The following is a 23,841-nucleotide window of genomic DNA, read 5'->3' as shown; positions in this document are numbered from 1 at the left end:
TCTCCTAGTCTTGCACTTAGGATAACACATATTTCCCAAGAGTGGGAAAGAATTTATTTTGGCTTCCTTTCAATTTGTGCAAGGAGGGTACAAATGTAGCCTGAAGAGCAGCGAGCCTGGTACATCATTACCACTTTCTGCAGGTACACATTTAAAAAGTTAGGAAGCTTCTGCCTGAGTTCACAAAACTGATAATGATGAAGCAAATATGACTGTTGGCAAATACCTATCTTGCAAAATGAGTTAAGTATTTTAGCACCTTGAAAAAGTAATGGAGATATGAAAATAATTTTCCTCCTTGCCTTCCTCTGAGCAAAGACTAAACCCACAAACTTTCAAAGCTCTAAGTGAATTTATACATTTTTCAGTGGTTAATTCTTCATTCAGCCATCATCTTTTCAGCCAAACATCTATATTTTTTAACAGGACAGACAACATGTAGATTATTTAGAGCTGGAACAGATAGATACAAACAATGACCTCTGAAAACTCACTGGGACCAGTTTACAAGAACCAGGTTTCCATTTTTGTGTGCACAGCTCCTCTGGATAAACAAGAAAGTAACTCAGCTCCCTCTAATAAAGGCTTTTATGCAACTTGAACCGAACTGCAGCGTTCCTGTTTCTCTCCTCGGGAAAAGAAGAGAGCTTGGCCTGCCAGCAAATGCAAACTGGAACACGAGGTGCCAGCTGAGAACAGCTGTAGGGACCCCTCTCCTCCTGAGGCTCCATCACATGCCACATGCCAGTCACCATAATTAGTGAGAGTTAGAAGGGAAAGTCGCAGCACAGTCAGGAAATGTACAGCATTACACATAAATAAAAGATTACTGCTCCACAGTGCTCTTGTCTCTTCTAATTCCTGCTTTTCCTCCCCACAGACCAATAGCAGTGTTGAATTCTGATGAAGCAAAGTGTGGTTCAACCTCAGGCGTTTTTTGAGGCAGAGAGCAATTAATTGGCATTAAAGCAGTACACAGCAACACTCACTTTTCTGTCAGGGGAATGGCCAGCTAAAGGGTTAACTTTGGCATTACCAGCAAACTTCAACCACAAGTTTAATGCTTGCTTTATTTATCTTTCCCCAACGCAAAGTAAGTGCTGCCCATTTCATCCAAGCATTTAAGAATGATTTTAATTCCAGCCTGTCCATGCAGTGCATGGCAGACAAAAGCCAAATCGAGTTCCTCCTATTAAATACAGGCTCAAATGTCTGCTGAATAGAACCTGGATGAATTGAGGATTGGGTGATAAGCCTTGGGAGGAGAAAATACAGTAAAATTTGCATTTGTGGCTCTCCAGACTCCAGAACAGAGAGGAGCAATTGCACCATGCCCTGTGAAATAGAAATGATCCATGACCCCATGGCCACTTGTGAAAACTCACACCCAGCAATGGGACATGAAAAAGGGGAGATACAGACCCCAAACTTTACCTTTCCACCCATTCTTGAGTTCTTAGGGCTCTTTCACCTTTGAAAAATCACTGTTGACTCTGTGCCCTCCCCTGCAGAGGGCCAGGATGGGCACATCCAGCAAAGAATGAGGAATATTCAGCTTTTTTCTGGTTTTACTTTCAAAAAGCTGCATGGTTGACAGAACATATGAGACACAGCAAGATGGACAGCGTGCCTAGATCCTTCAAGTTTACAACTGTCAAAATTGTTAAACTATGCTATTTTTAGTGAAATTACAATTTGGAACTGGCATGTTGATTCCACACAGTTGGAGCCTGCTTCAATGCCAGTGAGCACACTTTGATTTATTGCTCTTTTATTCGGGTCAGGAACCATAACCTCCAGAGCAGGGAATTCATTGGTTTTAGTGCTCTAGACAAGAGGTGAGCCTGGCCTTCAAATTAAAGATGTTTATGTTATGAAGGAGAGGACAACCTTCAAAGTGGTGAAGCTGGTCTTCCCTAATTAGCTAGAACTAAATTTGATGGCAACCTACTGAAACAGACAACAGGGTAGGAAAATAGAATTGTTCAACATGTTTAAGAGAAGTGAAATCTGGTAATCAGAAATTAGCCTGAGTGTAAAAAAACAGCCTCCAAGAGAAACATTAAAGAAAAAAAAAAAAAGCTGAGAGATAATTAATTTTAAGCATAAATTGTTCCTTAGATAGATGGGGACTGGCAGCATTTTAAGATGGTGCCGGTGGAAGCATCCTAAATGTCTTGAAATTAAAATAGAAAGCAGTCAGCTTCTGACAAGAGTTAATTTCTCTCCTCCATAGAACCTCAGCTGAAGCGTTATTTGTGCATTCTCTATGCTTTGATCAATAATGTACCAGCACCTAAAGTACAAGCAGCAGCATCTGTACTCAAAGAAAAGAGAAGGAAGGAAAACAAAGCACGCTGTGGAGCGAGGGACCCGAGAGCTGCTTCCCCAGGAGCTCTGTCCCAAAGGCAGGATGAGGAATTTGGGAATGTGAGATCCCAGCAAAGCCCCTGAGCCCCTCCAGGACCCCCCAGTGCCCTGTGCACTCACAGGAGGGTTTGCTGCAGTGTGCTCAGCCTCTCTGTCTGTCTGTCTGTCTGTCTGTCTGTCTGGATTTGTGCTGCTGGGAGACAACCAAAAGAAACCTGGGCTTTGTGGCAGCCTGACAATTCAGTAACATTTCCTCTCAGACTGGTGGTGGCCAAGTTTGAAAAGTCTCGTGTTATGACAGGTGTCAAGGAGAAGTGTATAAAAAGCCCTGCAACCTTAAAACAAAATCCATGAAAATATAATGAACCTTTAAACCTGGCACCATTCCTTTAAACTGAAAACAATTAAGCACCATTTTAAGCAAAGTAGCCAAGGGGAACGACAGAAATCAAACATTTTTATTTCTAGATTAAGTAACATTACGAGAAGAAAAACACAAAACACAAAGAATAAAAAGGATTGGTTCTGCATTGCTAAACCATAAGGGACAAAAACCAGTGTTGGCATAACATTTTTCATTAACTACAGCAAAAGCAAAATGTACATATCAGTGTTACACATCCTTTTCTTGCCTAAGGCTCTGATTAAGTTCCCCAAACTTCCTTTGCTGTATAGCTTTTAATGCACCACCACATATTTTTCTGCTATCATTGAACATGTCAGAGAAATATCTCTGCAGCATGCTAAATCTAGGTTAAGACTCATGGAGACAAAGAGTGTTCTTTTTTTTTCTACTCAGGATATTGAAATGGCCATGGTGAGGGATTTTTCTACTCAACTCCATCCATTTCTGTGAAATAACCACCTCACTTTTGCTACAGCAGCAGCCACAAGTGCTCAGGTGACTCAGAGAAATTATTATTTGGCTGATAATGGCCACTGGAGAATTTCTCTTGCATAGGAAGCTATCCTGATATGAATCTGATAAAAGCATCATGGTCTCCTCCCATGTAAATTCCTTTCAATCTCTGCTCTGCACAGGGAATAGAGCAGAGGAAAATGTGGTCTGTTGGATTTTACAGAAGCACATAAGAAAGAAGAGTTCCTCAATTTTTCATCTCGCTACATCCCCAAGATGTAAAACGCTTCCTTGACAGAATTCCCTTTCCTTTACAAAAGGCCACAGCGCTTGCAATCCATAATAACTGATGGATTTGAGCATCATTCTGTGCAAAGGCTGCTCCTGACAGAGCCCCAGAGAGCAGGGCAGGCACGGTCCCCTCCTGTGGGGAGCAGCAGCCACCTCTGGGGCTGGCAGCTCCTCTGGCCCCGGACCTGGGGGCATTTCCCCCTCCTGCCCAGGGTGCAATACACAGCAGCACTCACTGCAGCCTTCCCAGCAACGAGAGAGTGAAGATAGATATTATTCATTAGGTGTTACAAATGACCAGAATTTGTTAACAAGCTTTCCTGTGCGAGTGATTTCCATTGTGCGACGCGCGATTCAGATTGTGCCTACTTCAGCTCTCTCCAGCCTCGTGCATTTTCGGAAACTGGGGTAATATTTCAATATCAATAAAACAAGACCAGCTGTTGAACTGATATAGAAAACTTCTTTGGCCTTCTCTAGCGAGCGAAATTTTCCCTGCAGCAGAAGGAATTTTGATCAGCCTCAGATGCGCTGGCGTGGCACTCGCTCCCTGCCTGGAGACACGTGTGGGAGCAGAGCAGCCAAATGGAGAACTGCATCCTCAGCTCTGGAACTGCATCCTCAGCTCTGGAACTGCATCCTCAGCTCTGGAACTGCATTCCCAGATCTGGAACTGCATCCCCAGCTCTGGAACTGCATCCCCAGCTCTGGAACTGCATCCTCAGCTCTGGAACTGCATCCCCAGCTCTGGAAGTGCATCCTCAGCTCTGGAACTGCATTCCCAACTCTGGAACTGCATCCTCAGCTCTGGAACTGCATCCTCAGCTCTGGAACTGCATCCTCAGCTCTGGAACTGAATCCTCAGCTCTGGAACTGAATCCTCAGCTCTGGAACTGCATCCCCAGCTCTGGAACTGAATCCTCAGCTCTGGAACTGAATCCTCAGCTCTGGAACTGCATTCCCAGCTCTGGAACTGCATCCTCAGCTCTGGAACTGCATCCTCAGCTCTGGAACTGCATCCTCAGCTCTGGAACTGCATCCCCAGCTCTGGAACTGAATCCTCAGCTCTGGAACTGAATCCTCAGCTCTGGAACTGCATCCTCAGCTCTGGAACACAGGGACCAGCATCCCCAACTCTGGAATGTCATTCCCAGCTCTGGGACTGTCTGGACCACAGGGAACTGCATCCCCAGGGCTGGGACAGAGCAGCTGCATCCCCAGCACTCTGAGCCACCCTGCGGGATGCTCGGCACAGCTGCACGGGCCGGCTCCTCTCGGTGGCCCCGGGACAGGGACGGGGACAAAGACAGGGATGGGGACAGGGATGGGGACCAGGAGAGGGACAGGGACAGGGATGGGGACCGGGACACTGATGGGGACAGGGATGGGGACCAGGAGAGGGACAGGGACAGGGATGGGGACCGGGATACTGCTGGGGACAGGGATGGGGACCAGGAGAGGGACAGGGACAGGGATGGGGACCGGGATACTGATGGGGACAAGGATGGGGACCAGGAGAGGGACAGGGACAGCTCCCGCTCCCTCCACCCTCCCGAGCTCTCCTCTCGCTGGAGGATTCGTGCCTCAGGGTGAAACTCAGGGGAAATGGGCACGATTTGCATTTCACACCCAACAAATGGTGAGAGAAAAAAAAGGAGGCAAACATCAGCTATTGACTGCTCAAATCTGCTAAAGGCACTGCCGATTTTACCTCTCACTTGCACACACCGCACTGAGGCGGGTGAGAAAACTGCGTTATTTTAGGCTTTTGTAGTTCTGAAGGCACCGGGTTTGCACTGGTTTGGAGATCAATATGAGAGTACCGAGCCATCCACATAATTCTACATTTCAAACCTTGACTGACTTTTTCAGGCACCATTAAAATCTCATTTATGCGCTGAGCTTAGCATGAAGCAAATGTACAAGTTGTGTACATGTCAAGCTTAGTGCCACCAAGACAATTTCTTAAGAGAGAGGCACAGACTCAAGTGCTCTTGTCACAGCTACAGGGAAGAAATAAAGATGTTTATTCCAGTAAGACTCCTCCAGTGTGCCCTTCCCACCAGAATCAAAGGATTAAGTGTGATGGTGATTATGATGACCAAAATGAAATACAGATATTTCCTCACTATTCAGGAGTGTCAAAGTGAATTTTATGCTGTTAAATATATCACCCCTGAAAGAATAGCCTGAGCTTTAGGCAACACAATTAGCAATTGAGTGTGTGCCCAAGGAATTCGTGTATAGTCCAAGTAAACTCATGGGCCAGGAAACTCAGTCCAGTGTAGCTCTTTTGACATCTAGGCCAGAACTCCAGGACTAAATATTTGCATTTCAGTTCTCATTTCAGGTTCCCAGCAGGCCTCCTGGAGGCTGTAAAATATGATGTTGTTTTCTTTTTCCCTGATTTTATTTTTCCACACAGCTCTGCGTTGCCAAAATCTGCCTGGAAACTGAATACAGGAAACAAATGTAACGGGGAAAGTCAGCATTTCAGAGAATTCAGGAATCAAAAATGTCAATAACAGGGTTTTCAGGAGGTCAGAATTAGTAGACTTTCAACAAACTTCTGAATTCTAAGGAGGTTCTGGCTTGTTTACAAAGGTAAGTCAAAACAAAATACCAACATTTTTGTTGTACCGTATATCAGCAATTACTGTTAACACACAGCATTTGATTTAATCCTGGTTTCACATCTCCACTGACAGTCTCCATAAAATCAGTGAAAATTTAGTTACAGGATTTCTCATGCCATTCTCCCAAGCGTCGAGAAAGTTTTGGGCTCTGTCTGTAACAGCTCGTTTAATATTGCCAGTAAAACATCTCATGCAGGAGCCAGTAAATAAAAGAGTTTCTCCTGTCTTAATTCTAATGCACTCTGCAATGTGTGAAATTTCTCCTTGGCAGGGGCTCAGGAGGAAACAGGGCACTGCTTTCTGTCCTCCTCGCTCTGTCTGCTTCCTTCCTCAATTTCTGAATTCTCTATGGACCCAGCAACACCAAAAAATGACTCAATGCCTTTACCTGACCCCATAAAAAGCCCCAAAAACTCTTTAGCTCCTACAGCAAGAAAATAAAGGCAGATATTTTGTCCTTTAACATCACTTGAAGGATCCTCTGGCTCGAGCTATCACCCTTCACACACTTCAGCCACCTCCAGTCAGGAGGAGGAACTGATTACTGGAATTGCTGAGTTTTGTGATGCCCCTTGGGCACAAGGTGGGACCCAGGAGTGTCACAAAATGTTCAGTGGCATCAGAGTGGGGTGGGGGCAAGCAGCAAACACCATCTGCAGCAAACATCCTCGTGTGCAGGGAGCTGGGGCTGCCAGGGGATGGATCTGCTGTGGAATGGGCACAGAATGACCCTGCTGGGAGCCACCAGGAGCCTCTCTGATTCCTTCATCTTCCCAAAATGAGAGCTGCAAACTGCTCCCATTGCTGTCCATCAACACAGGCAGATACAGAAATACACAAATACAGAAATACACAAATACACACATTCAAGCTGGAAAATAGCACTGGGAGAGGAGCTGGAGTACAGCAAGGGGTCATGAGTAAACTGCAGCTGGAGAGTCACATTTTGGGGTAATGGGACTCCAAAACCCCTCCCATTAACAACTGGACAAAATGCTTGACTTGTCTGAGGAAAGATCTCAATCATTTAATTTGATAATTTATATGATTTTTATAATTTTACAATTCAATAATTTATATCATGCTTTGTAGGGTCTAGAAGTCTGGATTTTGTGGCTTTAATGATGATGTGACTTTGGGGTGGCATCTTCAGTCTGATATGAGACAAATGTTTGTGCAGGTTTACCCTGATGCCAGAGCAGCCATTTCATGGTCTTGGTTTCACAATGATTTTTGTTTACAAAGCTCGTGTACTTTCCTTTTTAACCAAGTTAAGGTGCTACAGGGACACACAGGTTTAATATCAAAGGGAGCAATATCCAGTGAATTCCTCCTCAGGCTGGAAATCCAGAACTTGTGGGAGAAAAGGAGCCTCTTCAGACTCAAGCCTTCCACAGATTTCCAAAGCTTTTCTCCCTTCATTTCCAGAAGTCTCCCCTCCATCTCAATTCCCTTTTAACTCTCTCTAACATCACAGCCACAGACAGTCCGTGTATCTGCACCACACTGGCAGACATTATATTCTCAATATTTTATTACAGCTATTAAAAGCCATCACAGGATTGGTTTGTTTCTAAGCTGAACAAAGCCATATTAAATGAAAGGCACAGTGCAGGAGTAGAGGAAGAACTTTACAATCATAGTTGACAGCTTAGCTATTTATGCTGTAAATGCATCATAAATAATTTCTGAGGTCTTCATACATCTCTGTTCTTGGTCTGTAGGAGGCTCATAAATAGATTGATAACCTTTATTAGCCAGTGATACCCAAACCCTGAGGAGAGGCAGTGCCAGATCCTCCTCCCCAGGGCAGTGCTGGGGTGATCCCACAGGGCTGCCCTTCACAGGCACACGGGGAACTTTGGGAAACTGCCTCCAAACCAGCACCATTTCACACCTGAGCACCTCAAACAACCGAGGAATCGAATTCCCAGAGCCCCTGGAAACAGGTGAATGCACACACAATTCAGCTTTCCCAGACTGTCTCCTCTTGCTGTCCCCTTCCCACCTTTTCCACTCCCCCTGACCCCTCCTTGCTGCCTCCTGCACTCCTTTTCCTTCCCTTCTTATCAGTTTTTGCTAATGGAGCCTCTTTTGCTTCCCTTGAGCTGCCCCCAGCCCTCAGAAGTCCTTGAGCTTTTCTCCAGGTCCTCACCCCTTACTCCAAACCTCTCTTTGCCTCTCCTCCCTCCTGCACCTGCATCCGTTCCTCTTTCTCTTTGCTGCCACTTTTCCCTTTTCATGGTCCTTTTTCATCAGCTGCTGCTCCTGTGCCTTCTGATCTCACCCTTCTGCTCTGTTAATTACTGCCCCCAGCAGCTCCCTCCTCCAGCTCCTGTCTTTGCTTTCCTTCTGATGACTGAAACTCCTGCTGACCTGCAGGACCAAGGGCAAAGAGCTCCTCAAGCACTTGGGGTGAGAATTAATTCCTCTGCAGAGATGCCACTCACTGAGATCTGCTTCCCAAAAGGAGCAATGCTTGCTATTTCATTAAAAAGTAGATTATTATATTTATTTCCTGAGAAAAAATTATCTAGCGATTTTTTTTTTTCCCCAGCAGAAAAAATAAAGCTAAAAAGGTGACAAAAATTTGCCAAGATTTTGGAACACTGGAATTTACAAGCGGTGGTATTTATACAAAAATGAGGTAATTTACTAAGATAAAACAACCTACAACGCTTAAAAGTGACAGAAATTTATGTAAGTAAAAAAATCCATCAAGATTTATCAAATAAAAATATACTACCTGCCAACAGAAACATTAAAAAAAGAAAAATAATTTTTAAAAAAATCACGGATGCAGAAAATGCAAATTATTTGCACACCAAATTCTTCTGAGGCTGATGTTTGGCAGCTGCTGGATGCTGAGCAATGCCAAGCTGTGGCCTGACCCTGCAAGGCTGTTCCTGCCCAGCCCTGGTACTTCATCCTCCTTTTCCTGCCCCCTGCACCTTCCCTGCAGCCTCTGAAATATCCCCGGGCACTCCCAGAGCACAGAGCCCACAGCAGGGCAGGGATGACTCAGGGTCCTTAATGCCAACCTCGAGTTTTTATTTCCTTGGAGCATCCAGCCTGCCCTGCCCAGCCCCTGGACAGCTCCACCGCAGCACAGCAAACACACCAAAGGCAGGACCGAGCTGTTATTGAAAGCCTTAAAACATTCAACACTTTCCAGGCCAATTTATTATTCAATTGCTCAGAAATGACAATTTAAGGCTGCTGCTGAATCCTCACTGCCCCCCTCTGTACGCAGCATGCCTAACTGTGCTGCTCAGCAGCTCTGAGCAGCTCTGGGAGCTCCAGCTCAGCCTCCCCAGGCTCAGGAGTGATGAGAGCTCTGTGCAGGCGTTCTCAGCCCTGGCCCCTCTGGACAGAGCAGCTGAGAAAAGCCAGGAGAGCTCTGGCACTGTAAGAGATGCTCTGAGGATTCTCCCGTCTGTCTCACGAGCTCTGCAAGGAAAGAGCCAGAACATCCCCAGGGTTGGGTTCAGGGGCTCTGGGCTGCTTGAGGTGGATGTTTGCAGTGATTGTTTGAAGTTGTGCTTGCCATGGTACACTGCCCTCGCTCCTGCTGGTGGGCAGAGACTCGTACCCCACACCTGCCCCCTGAGCAATGGGCCTCTTCACCATGGTCATCAATCTCCTCTGGTTGTGCCTTGTGCCCCTCACTTTGTAAAAACTATAAAATACACCCCAAAACTTCCTTTCCTTTGAGATCTCCCCAAGGGATAGAAGACTCTGTGTCGTTGGATGGCTGAGTGGACTTTGATGTTGGCAGCTATAATCCCCTTACTCTCTTTTCCTTCTGCTTTGCTTTCTCCTCTTTTCCCTCTATCCCATATTAGTGCTGATGAGCACTCAATAAAGTGAGTTTTGCTGTTTAAGTCCCTGGTCTGCTGATAATATTTATACTCTAAGATCAAATAAAAGAACCAGATCACAAATCCCACCTTGTGGATTGTGAGAGGCATGCTGGAGTTAAAGCAGGGTGAGCACTGCTCCTGAGTCAGGCACTGCTGAGGATGCAGATCCCACCCCTGGCACAGCCCCTGCCAGGTGGGGCACCCAGAGGTGTTGGACCTTGGCACAGACAGCTCCTCCTCTTGTTCTGGACACCAAGGAGTTAAGTAATTGTAAAACTCTCAGCTTCTGCTTCCATCTAGAAAAAGTCCCGCAAGAGGAACCGAGCAGCGTTTACACCCTTGCTTGTAAAGGGCTCTGCAAAAGTGCTTGACAAATTTACAAATATTCCAGCTGGAAGTTAGATGGTGTAGGATCCCAAAATAAGGAGATCAGGACAGGGAGAACGGGTCCTGCTCTCACTCTTTACAAGTTAAGAGTGAGGAAGGGCTTGGAAAGTAAAGGAACAGTGGAGGAGGCAAGGAGAAATTCAGAGATAATAAAACTGCTCTCGTCCAGTGTCGTGAAGGACCCGACAGGTGACAACCAGAAAAGGAAAGAAACCACAGAATCTGGGCAGCCAAATGAGGATATCCTCAAAAGGAACGTGAATCAGAGCTAATCACATGGAGACAGAACTGCCATTTCAAGGTGGACTGCAAGTTATAGAGATACAACATGGTGTGGAGTCACCCTGTGCAATAATACTGTGAAGAAACAGGAAAAGAACAGCAAGATCACCTTTTGCAATCAAAATCCCTGTAGAGACACACAGCCAAGAGCAGCAAGGTCCATAAAGACCTCCACAATCAAACTGGAATATAGCTGAAATCTTAATGTTATCATAAATTCTGTCCAAAATGTTCCCTAAACTTAACAAAAAGGAAAGCAGTAGGCAAATATCTCCTGGAGGTGATTACTGTGTTTCAGTGGCTTGGCACATGTAAGAACTGGAAATCTCCCACTCCAGCCTCCTCCCTGTACAATCTCATCACAAACAGATTTAGGAGATATTCTCTTTGACACCCATAATATTGACTTAATGCTGTAAGAGACTTACAATAGCATTCATGGCTTGGGAGAAAAAAAATTTGATCTACTGTCCAATCACCAAAGGATCCTGAGCCTGTAATTTAATTCAGATGTGAGAGGTTTCATCAGGAGAGGTATTTGGGCAGTACCAGTGAGGCCTCATCTGGAAGAGTGTGGAGGGTTCCACCCAAGGAAAACAAATTCAATCTGCATCAGCAGTAGCATGACTGAGGGAATTTAAACCTCTTTTAAAGAGGAGGCTTTTGGTTTGTATAACCTCACAAAATGAAAGCTCAGAAGGATGTTATTTATTTTTCACTCTTCCTCACTGTAGAACTAACCTGCAACAAGGAAAATAAAGCATTTTAACTAAAGGCTGATGCTAGCACAAGAACAAATGTTCTGAATTTGGCCATAAATACACCCTAGATTAGAAATGACAGTATAACTTTCACATAAATGAGGAGAAAAAAGGGGACAGGAACAACAATATGCAAGAAACCACAACTATTTAGGCTAATGAATATAAAATATTAGTTACATAGACCTGGCTGCCTGAGCCTGGATTTGATGAGGCACAGGGCTGGGTTCCCCAAGCCCATCAGGCAGGCTTTTCCCAGATCAATGCCATGGCTTAGGCCAGGCTTTTCCCAGGCCAGTGCCACGGCTTAGGCCAGGCTTTTCCCAGGCCAGTGCCATGGCTTAGGCCAGGCTTTTCCCAGGCCAGTGCCATGGGTTAGGTCAGGCTTTTCCCAGGCCAGTGCCATGGCTTAGGTCAGGCTTTTCCCAGGCCAGTGCCATGGGTTAGGTCAGGCTTTTCCCAGGCCAGTGCCATGGGTTAGGCCAGGCTTTTCCCAGATCAGTGCCATGGGTTAGGCCAGGCTTTTCCCAGGCCAGTGCCATGGGTTAGGCCAGGCTTTTCCCAGATCAATGCCATGGGTTAGGTCAGGTTTTTCCCAGGCCAGTGCCATGGGTTAGGCCAGGCTCAGGGGAGTTGAGGAGCCTGTCCTGCCACAGAGTCTGACTTATTCCCACTGTCAGGAGGATCCGTGGTGAATTACTGACTCATGTGAATTAGGGAGTGAAAAACCAGCCTTGCCAGATGTGCTTTTTTCACATATTTTGACAATTATAGTTCAGCTTAATCATTTATGATAATACTTCATAATGTTCTAGCAAATGCTCTGGAGTATACTTTGCAAAAAAATAATGAAGTCTTAAGTAACATGGCAGCTCACTCAGCTTTTAAATCTTTGCTGAGAAGCAGGAGGAAGCAGCCAGTGTTTTGTGCAGATTATGGAGAGTTATTGTAGTGAAATTAGGAACACTTCCATTATTGCTTCCCCATCAGGTTCTTAAGCATTTACTGCTGTAAAAACACCGTGGTTCTACAGCAACAAGACACCCTCAAATGAGATCAAATCAGAGCAGAGCTGCAGAGCTCTGAAGCAATGCTATTAAAGAGAAACATGGGGTTATACAATAGAAACCACGGGAAAGGACTAACAATTTCTGTGTCTACATTCCGCTCTGTACTTTTAATTCTCATTGCAAGTCAGCTGTCAAAGTCCTACATAGCAACCTTCTAATCACAGCTTTGCTCAGCAAAAGCTGCGAGCTATCATAAAAATGCTTTTTTTTACTTGTGAAAAGGCATCTTAAAAAAAAAAAAAATCATTCTAATCGTAATTTTCCATCTGAGTCCTTTATCACAACTTCTGGCCAGGGTTGGAGAAGTACCAGAAAATGAATCACGTGATCTGGCAGATCACATTTGTGCACATTTTGTGCACACACAAAAGTTGGTATAAGCACTTAAACATCTTGTGTCAGTAACACTGACACTGCCTCAGCTGTGAGAAATGCCAGCAGTTGAGCAGTGCCTGTACTTAATTTCCAGGAAATTCAGGAAGCCAGTGGCATCCACAGAAAATTCCCATTTCCCAACTTCCTTGTTTTGCTGATTGGCAGCAGTTGCCATTATAACAGAAGGTGGAAAACAGGAACAACTTGCACAGATCTCTCATATGTTTCACATTCTGTGAGGGTTTAGGTGGAAGGAGTTATTGTTCCAAGGCTCAGAGAGAGGTAACGGAGCATTCACTGCAGATGCGAGTCTGAGGCACTCTCCATTTCATAACATCAGAATCCCTCCAAATGTTGTGCCAATGGAGACAGTAAACTGACAAGAAATGTAGATCAATGTTCTTTAAACATTTCAGCTTTTCTGATAAGCAAACATTTCAGTCTGTGTAATATTGTCAAACTACAGCTGCAGAGAATTTTGAAGAGGCTCCTATGTGCGCTTTAAATATTCCTATTTCTTTCTACCAGAAAATGTTCTCCAGAGAGCAGAACGCCAACACAATCCTGTTCTGAGAGCATCACTTCCCTCCGTCAGCGCCTGCAACTCCTGAACGAGGCTCTTCAGAGCTGCACCAGCACCAGCAGGGAGATCATTTGCCCCTGGATTTGTGCACAAAAAACTTAAATGACATTGCAGAGAGAGAGAGAGGGAGGATTTGGCAAAGCAGGCAGAAGGCTACAGGCATTACGCTGCCATTAAATTAGCATTTAATCTTTCCTTCGCAAGATGCAGCGTTTTCCCCAGAATTGTGATCTTTGTGAGATACCAGACTCGGGGATCTGTCAAATAATCAAAAAGCTGATTCCCTACCACAGAAAAATCTTTCCATAAAATAAGACTTTTTGAATGACACACAGAGAAATTACAGGAAGGTGGCGGATGTTTCTTGTGTGATGGGATGGGAAGAAAAATTCTAAGGAGCTCACACTAAAAAGTAAAATATTAAAACTAAGAAGATTTTATATACGTGAGAAGGAATCTATAGAAAATTGAGACTCCATCATTAAAACTGAGTCCAAAAGGTGCAAGGAGATAAACAGAGTAATGTTCTTAAGTCCTGAGGGGAAACTCTCGTCCCGTGTTTTGGCAGAGGAGAAGTGATTTGGACAATCAGGTCCATGTTCTGCACGTGCACAGAAATTCAAAAGGCAGGAAACAACTTTGCAAGTGAGAGGTGTTTTTGTGGCATTCTTTCCACTTCAACCAGTAAAGCTCTCAAACTGCTCACAGCTAGGAAAAACAAAAAAATATTCTGTAAAAATAAACGACGATTCCACATCCACTTCAATGTTTTCCTTTGTAGATTTCTCGTTTTGTTTACAAATCCAGGAATGAAAAACAAGGTTTGTCTTGGGCAGTTTCTGGATGTGACAGCAATGACTATTGGCCTTCCAACATCCACCATTTAACAGTTCTGTTTGGTGAGAAAAATGACGCCAAGCAGGGCAGGGGTGTTCTCCAGATGGCAGAAACTTCCTCGACTTAGGAGATAAAACACAAGAAAATAAATAACAAGGACTTTGTTAAACTTTCCAAAAGGCAGACAATAATAACACGGCTTGCTAATCACTTTGTAATGCCTATCAAGGTTTTGGTTATGGCTTTGCCAAATAAAAATCTTCACCCAGCTGACTCATCCTTGCTCTTCACAATAGCCAAGATTCATCATCGATAGTAAAGGCAGGAATAAGAGTAAGAGCTAGAAAAGTGAATTTTCGTGTCATGTTTCAAAGAGATTGAGCTCTGCAGGTTTTACAAACACTTCAAGGGAATTTGAGTTACAGTGTTTGAGCTCATTACAAGAGCTCAAAATCGAAGAAGATCAGAAATGCCAAGAAAAAACAAAAGATATGTCTAGCATCTTCCAGAAAATCAACTCATCCCTATGATTTTACATCAGCATATAAAATGATAGTAACAAAAGAGTCAAACACCTTTGCATCAGGTTGGTTCTAAAGAGTGACATTAAAACACGGTGTGTTTGTGTGGCTTTCTGAAAGCAGAGGCTCCACATGGGTACAGGAGCTGAGCCAGGCAGCCTCCCAACCCCATGGAACAGGTTAGGATGCTAACTCTGAAATAGAGAGCACAGTGCCTGTGGAAATTGCAGGCCACATACCTTTCTCAGTCTTGCCTGGGAAACTGGCCTGGGAAATCATGGGGAGGAATTAAAACAATCCTCAGAGACAGAGAACAGCCTTGCAGGTGCTGTTTGTCTGTTCCTTGTTTTCTTGCAGGAGAAGGTGGAGGGGTGGTGAACCCCACTGACCAATGATGGTGATGTGTTAATTTACTAACCAATAAGAGTTTCTTTTCTGTACTTTTCACGTATCAGTCTATAAAAAAGAGCTGAGGTAATAAACCAGAGAGAAATTCTCCTGATTGACTCCCAAGAGAGTCTGTGTCGTTCTTCTCGCCGTTCCTAATAGAGTGACAGAGCAGAGCTGCTTTGAGAGAATCCTCTGTCTCTGCCTTTCAGGAGATTTGTAATGTCATTATTTCAGTGCCACACCCTGCTCACCCAAAGTGTCCCTTTGCACCGCCCTCAATTCCCCTTCTCTCCTGGCTCCTTGAGCTGCTCCCGTGGGATGGGGAGGCTGCTCCAGGGAATTCCTGGTTCAGATGGGAATGGGGAAGGCACAGCTCAACACTCTCACACCTGTTTAACCTCATCCATCCATGACACAAACCTTCCAGAGCTACAGCCACGCCAGCCAACACCAAATGTTAAAGAAAATGAGCATTTCCTGAGCTGCCTGCTGTGCTCTGGGCAGCCCTGACACAGGCCAGAGCTCCTGGGTGTCTTTACACCCTGCTGCAGCCACAGCCTGCCGTGGGGAGCAGGGGAGGAAGGCAGCTTGCACACCAAGGTATGAAGTGATTCCGGCTCATCCAATAGTTCAGCACGAGGAAAAAACCTCTGAGGTCTTATCTTGTATTGATTCAGCTCTTCACACAACTGTTAAAGCAAAAATCTCTCTCCCTCTCTGGGCAAAAAAATAAAATAAATAAAAATCAAGCAATCTTACAGCATAGAGATGTTTTGTTCCAGACAGTATTTGCTTCTCTACAGGATTAAGCAGGCATCTATTCTCAAGGAGCATGGAGGATAACCTGGATTAAATTTGTTGCTTCTCCTAGTGAGAAATAACTTGTTTGCCAAATATTTTTGAAGTAACTGTGACATCCAGAAAGTCTACTTGAATCTGGGAGGCAGAGCAAAGTGGTAGTAAAGAAAAAAGCTTAGGAAGCAAACATGCCATCAAGAAAAATAATGTACTGAATAGCTACATGGCAAATCCTTATTGGTATGTATCTATCTGACTTCCTCTGGAAAAATACACCAGGGGCCCATAGCTGGGAGAAGGGAAAACAACCTCCAGCAGAACAGTAAGAGATCCTGAAGGAAGCATATATAATAAAAAAGAGCTATACTCACTTAGCAAGATAATAACAATTGTTTCCTTGAAACTTAGCACCTCGTTTGGTAACAAAACAAGATTTCCAGCAGAGCAAATTCCACTTTGCTGCTCTGGTTCAGACCTTCCCCTCTATTGCAATCCTTACAAAGGACAGGATGTAAGGTAGGCTGGGGTGTTTAACAGAGCCCACAGCAGCTCCTCACCGGGGACAGAAGGTTTTGACCCCAGATGTGAGGGAGGAGCACAGCTGGAATTGTACTCTGACCTCGGGGTGACCACACAAACCTTCCCACAGCCCTGAGCAGCCAAGCTAGAAGCAGAACAGCTTTTGTGTATACAAACAAACCCAGGGGCAGGGAAGGGAGGAATCCAAGGCTCCTGGAGTGCTGTGGGATGCTGGAGCAGCGAGGGAGCCGGGGCTGTGCAGGTGGCACCCAGGACATGCTGAGAGCCACAGCTCTGAGCTCCTTCAGCTCGTGTCCTGCCTGCTCTGAGAACCTCCTGCACAAAGCAAGCTGCAGATGGACAGCTTGCTCCAAGAGACAGAGCCAGAGGGATCCATCTCAAGAAGAAGAAAATTGCTATTTTATAAGAATATTCTAGCAAAGCACTGTTGCTCTATTAGGAACGATGAGAAGAACGACACAGACTCTCTTGGGAGTCGATCAGGAGAATTTCTCTCTGGTTTATTACCTCAGCTCTTTTTTATAGACTGATACGTGAAAAGTACAGAAAAGGTAAAACTCTTATTGGTTTGTAAATTAACACATCACCATCATTGGTCGGTGGGGTTCACCACCCCTCCACCTTCTCCTGCAAAGAAAACAAGGAACAGACAAACAGCACCTGCAAGGCTGTTCTCTGTCTCTGAGGATTGTTTTAATTCCTCCTTATGAATTCCCAGGCCAGTTTCCCAGGCAAGACTGAGAAAGCTGTGTGGCCTGCAATTTCCACAGGCACTGTGCTCTCTATTTCAGAGTTAGCATCCATAAGGCACGGGTAGAGAGATCCTTGAGATCCTCCTGCGAGGAAATGGTCACAGATGTGTGACATCCTCAAGGAGGGCAGCTCACACTCACAAATGCCTGCAAATCTCTACCAACAAGTCCATTGCAGTGGATCACAGGAGGAACAAATATTTTAATACTGAGAAACATTATCTTGTTATTCCTGTTTGATGCTGAGATGAAAATGACAACCGCTAAACCTACACATTTGTTCTTCTCCTGCTAGGAGGGTCTGAAAGGGGACAGCTCTCTTGAAACTGTGACAGCACTTAGGAAATGGAAAGTACATGCTGATAACAGCAACTGACCCCCTCCCTCAGTGACAGATGGACAAATCTGTGCTAGCAGAGATGTTTTGTTCTTCCTGTGCAAAGCCAAACCAGAGCCAGCCACAGACGTGGCAGCAACAGCGTGAGCAGCACTCCCACATCACTGCTGAGCATCCTTGAGAAACTATTAATTAGTTACAAAGTTTAAATAGGCACCTTCCACTGGTCTCTTTATGGAACCATATTATTCATCTCAATTAAGTGGAACCCCACAGAATGGCTGTGGGGAGTTCAGAATAACACCAACTTTTTCTGAAGCCTCTTTTCTTATTTTGCTGCTTTCACTTCTTTTGTTAATTGCCTAATTCCACCTTTTCCTGACTGCACTCCCCTTGGGAGGTAAAGACCACTTAGCTATTTATTCACACAAGCAATGGGGCTTTGGGAAAAAAAAAAAACAAAAAACAACTGTGTTCACATTTTCAGACATCTGACAAATGAGACTAATTGATTAGTAATTAAAAATACAGCATTTGAAATGCTCATCTTATTGGCCCACTGGCAGGTGAAGGGAGGAAAACAGAGCAGCTTTGGAGGGTGGGCTGGTCAGATGGGGATTGGTTTGCTCACAGGAGAAAGGTGAAATTCTCACAGGTTGCTCCTTCCTTTGTCTGTAAGGACTGACTGTGCCCCCCAAAGTTCCCCATGGCCCTGCATTCCCTGGCTGCTGATGGGCAGAAGGATTTCATCCATCTGTTACCATCTCTGAAAAGTCAGAGTGGCTGAGGGTTTATCACCCCAGCATCACCCCAACATCACCCCAACATCACCCCAACATCACCCCAACATCACCCCAACATCACCCCAACATCATCACCCCAACATCACCCCAACATCACCCCAACATCAGCCCAACATCATCACCCCAACATCACCCCAACATCACCCCAACATCATCACCCCAACATCACCCCAACACCACCCCAACACCACCCCAACATCACCCCTGCATCACCCCAACATCCCCCCAACATCACCCCAACATCACCCCAACATCAGCCCAACATCACCCCAACACCACCCCAACATCACCCCAACATCATCACCCCAACATCACCCTAACATCATCACCCCAACATCACCCCAACATCACCCCAACATCACCCCAACATCACCCCAACATCACCCTTGTGTCCCTAAAGAAAGGGACAGGGAATGTTGTTGGGATCAGGTTTTGAAGAGGAAACTGCAACTCACCTGCTCTAATATGGAAATTGCATTCTAATTTTGATTGTAAAGAACTATCTCACAACTACACCTAGACAAGAATAAACATCTGCTGCAGGATGCTCTGCCCTACTGACTTCCAGCAAAACCTTCTGCTGTTGCCCAGGAAATTACAGCAACACTTTGACAGCTGCAGCTTCTGGAGCTGTTTTAGGATTTTTTTGTTAAGTAATCAATTCTCTCACAGGTGTAAAACAATGTTAGGAAAGTTTTCACTCTACAAGTAACAGGCTTAAAAATTTGAAACAAATTTTTTGTATGAAAATTAACACATTGATCTTATTATTGTTTGCAGTTGGAATTCTGCATTTCACTGGATTTAGATTCAAAATAGTTGACTTCACCTTTCATCTTTCCTCTCATATTCCATATTTTCCTATCTCAATATGAATTGCAATGTTTAATTTGGATTTTCGGTGCCAGATTTGTATTTTTACTAATATTAGGCTTTCAAGTTTCTTTCCTAATGTATCATTTTTGCATATGCTGACTGAAACCATCATTAAAGTAGGCTGGTTCTTACAAGGAAGAAAGAGAATTTTCAGTCCTAACTGGAGCCAGAGGTGCTGTATTAGGCCATAGTCAAAAGAATTCTTTTGATAGCACTTTTTAAAATGCATCCAGGCTGAGGGTTCTGCTCTAAAGCCATTTCCAGCTGAGTACAGCTGTCCTTGCTCATCCCCACATCCTCAGTTACCAACCTGAAGATTTCCAGTGACCAACTCCCACTTTGGGAACATCTTGCAAAGACTCAGGTTTCTGGTTTAACAAAACTTCCTTTTCCTCCTGAGCTTCTCCCTGCTGTGGTAATGCCATAAAAACCATCTCCAAACCCTGAGACAGGTGAATAATGCCTGGGGATTGTGAGCTGGGCACTCCCAGCCTGTTTCAGCCGCGCTGCTCAGGGCTGGGCAGTGCCCAGGACACTCCTGGAGTTTCCCTTCTCCTCTCCAGGCTCTGCTCTGCTCTCCCCAGCTCCTCTGGGCAGCTCCTCTGGGCTCTTCCACCCCCAGAGCACCTCACCCCAGCTGGTGACAGCTCCACAATGAGCTAAACCTGCAGCCAGGCTCCTCTCCCAGGATTTGGGAAAGCCAGAGTGTCCTTTCTGCACCTGGACACCCAACTGGAGCCTTTTTAATAAACTTTTCCTGAAGCTCCCCCTCCACCCACAGCACAAACAGAACAGCCTTCAATTACGGTGTTAAGTTCATTATTAACCATGCAAATCCACCGTTTTTAAATTATTAATTAGCAAATGACAGCATAAGTGGTTTTGTATTGAGTATAAACCTCTGAAATCAATGAAGCTGTTTCACATGAAAGAAATGTATTATTTTTTTTTAACACCTTAATGGTGTCAGGAGACTTGAATCGACATTAATCTCAGGCAGAGAACATAACCAAAAATACAACTCTCATTGGGTACAAGACTCATTAATAGTTTGTAATAAATATGATGAGCTGAGACAAGCACCCAAGCTCACCAATTTTTGGTCTTTTCTGAATTATTCTCGGCTATAATTAACCCAGAAACAAATTTGGGCACTTCTAGGGCAGAGGTCTGTGAACCCTGTGCTTCGACCTGGAGTGCAATTATTGTGTGGGTAAAGAGGATATTGTAACAGCAAGTTTGAAAACCTCAGTTATTAGGGCTTGATCCTGAAATTGGCTCAATGTTTTAAGGAGATGAGCAGGATGGGGCCAGCTGATGCTGCTAATTGTGTGTGATTGTGATTGTCTGCATTGTGTGGAGTCAAAATGAGGAGCCAGCAGTGACCAGCTCTGCAATCAGCTGCTGTTCTGCTGGCCTTGGAGAACTGAACATTTGGGAGGTGTGGAATGCTGAGCAGGAATCCCAGACCCCATAAAACATTCAAACACCAAGCACAGAGTCTCTAAAAGGAGATGTTCTGTGTTAGGGGTGGATTTGTTTCTCTGGGGCAGGGTTGATCTCTGTGTCCAGACACCCTGAGAGGAATTTCTGCTGTAAAATCATTTCCTCAGTGAGCTCTGGAACATCTCACAAACAAATCAGCAGCTGAGCCATTTCCTAAAGAACACCTCAGACTGTGCCTGAGCCACTCTGCTGCTGTATTTTCCTTTCTTTGCTTATTCCCCAAACCAAAAGCACATCAATAACGTGGGGAGTGTCCCACACAGGTACAAAACAGAGATGTGGCTCTGAAACAGCCACAGGCTCACATCAGCTGTGGCAGCCCTGAGGAAAATCAAACTCCTCCAAAAAGACGCCCCAGGACAAGCTGTGGAGCCTTGCAGCAGAATCAGGGGCAAAAATCAGACTCCAAATGCAATTTCAGAGAACCAAAGTCTACACCAAAATTACTTAAAATGCCTGAAACCATAAACAAAACCCAGTCCACGACAACACAGGTTTTTACTCTTCCTACTATGGACTCCATCAAAGGAAATTAAAAGCTTCCAAATGCTTTTTTCCAGATTCCAATGGAATATTTAATTGTTTAGGAGGAAGCAGTTTTGCATTGCAATAATAGCATAAAATAATTCAAGTCAGAAATGGCAACAGGATCTTCCTGGGGAAAAGTTTGTACCTTTGGAGTTTATTTCCCTTCAGCACAACAAAAGCCCAGATGTGGGACCTTCAAATACAGTGCATTATTGTCTCAGGGCAAATGACAAATTTATTCATAGTTTCTCTGGGTTTTTTGTTAACAGGATAAAAAAAACCTTTTTCATTTTGACCTCAAAATTCCTTGTGCTTGCTGCATATTCTTCTGGCTCTTGTTTTGAATATTTATATTATTCTGAGTAATTGCATGCTGGCAGTTTTCATAATCACTAATTGCACTAGATGACTCTTGTGATCACAAATAAAACATTTGGGAGGGAATAAATGAATGGAACCATCCTCAGAATCAATAACTGCTCAAGTCTTCCTACATACAGATAAATCTTCTTTTTTTTGTGCACAGAATAAGTTATCTAATAGTTTCATCTTTATTGTTGATGCAGGAGCAAACTTTTTTGTTCATTCTTGAATTTAGCAATGTGTCAGATTTCTCACTGTCTCTCATGTACAACACTTTGAACTGCCAGAGAAAATAATCCATTAGTGTTGGATCCAGCCTTGTCTCTGGCTAATGGAAACTTATAAAATAAATTAAAGGAACTGAAAACAGTACACAGAAAAATAAAAAATAAAATGACAACAGCACCGCGTTTCTTTGTTGGTGTTGGTCTTGAAATGATTCATAATTTAATTAGTATAGATCACAAGTCTGCTGATTTGCTAAAGAGAGCTCTCCAGGGCATAAAAATATTTATATAATGACTGGAACAGCAAATAAAATTCATAAACAAAAATAATTCAAAATATAACTGAAAATTTATTCTCCTTTAAAATATAAATTAGAAATGTCAGGGGAAAAAAATCCCATAAGGAAACATCTCCAGAGTAAACCAAAGCTACAGCCCTGCCCAGCCTGAGCTCTCCCTGGCCAGAGTGCCTGGAGGACAATTCTTGTTCTCTGGTATTTGTGCTGTTCCCAGCCCAGCTGGACTCTCACAGCCACAGGAGCTGCAGGATTTGGCTTTTCAGAGTCTGGCAGGGTCACCAAAAATGTTCATGTCCTGCAGGGAGGGGAGTGCAGGGAATGCACCAAACCTCGAGCACCGGCACCGACCTTCTGCACACCAAAATGCAACTGGGAATTCCAACCTCACACCAAAATGCAACTGGGAATTCCAACCTCACACCCAAATGCAACTGGGAATTCCAACCTCACACCAAAATGCAACTGGGAATTCCAACCTCACATCAAAATGCAACTGGGAATTCCAACTTCACACCCAAAATGCAACTGGGAATTCCAACCTCACACCCAAAATGCAACTGGGAATTCCAACCTCACACCAAAAATGCAACTGGGAATTCCAACCTCACACCAAAATGCAACTGGGATTTCCAACCTCACACCCAAAATGAAGGAACAACTGGGAATTCCAACCTCACACCAAAAATGCAACTGGGAATTCCAACCTCACACCAAAATGCAACTGGGAATTCCAACATCACACCGAAATTCAGGGACAACTGGGAATTCCAACTTCACACCCAAAATGCAACTGGGAATTCCAACCTCACACCAAAATGCAACTGGGAATTCCAACCTCACACCAAAATTCAGGGACAACTGGGAATTGTGTTTGATCAATGTATCTCATGTTCCCTCTGCTCTAAGTGGCTGCAGCCCAAGGAGCTCAGTAATTGCTGAAGTGGCCCATGGTAATTAATGACACAAAGAGTGAAGGTGTTTCTGTCTCCTCCTGAGCATCTCTGCAGCCTCCCACTCCCAGCCTCTCCTGGACCACAAAACACCCCTGGCACGTTCTGTTCTGTTCCTGGTGCTCACCAAAGCGTGACCACCTGCAGGAAATCAGGACTTCAAACACACACTCCTGATCCAAATCAAAATGCAAATGTAAACTCATCTGCCATCCAGAGCCATAACCATCCACACAATTCCCTGTCTGGCACAGCAATGATCTGCAATTAACAAATGAGAGCAAACTGCAGAATCGTTCTCTCCCAGGTATTTAGGCACGGGTTTCACTGCCACACAACCTCCCCTCCTCTCAAACAAAAATCTGAATGCTCCACCGTGGTGTATTTAGTGGCACATGGACAAAATGCAAATGTGAAATCTAAAGTTATATAAATTAAATGATAATCTCCTCCTCAGTGGTCTGATCTGAATCTGGGAGAAGCTGAAGCTCCTATCAAGTGCAAATTTAAGAGATCTGCTTCAAGATGTGTTCAGCAGCTGCAGCTTCCATTTGGATAGCAAAACACCCACTACAAATAAATAACTGTACAATTTCCACAGAGTTCCAAGTGTACAGAGCTCCTCTAGAAATCTGTG

The sequence above is a fragment of the Poecile atricapillus genome, chromosome 12 (genome assembly GCF_030490865.1).
Source record: "Poecile atricapillus isolate bPoeAtr1 chromosome 12, bPoeAtr1.hap1, whole genome shotgun sequence".
Lineage (NCBI taxonomy): Eukaryota > Metazoa > Chordata > Aves > Passeriformes > Paridae > Poecile > Poecile atricapillus.
This window is presented reverse-complemented; position numbering follows the sequence as displayed.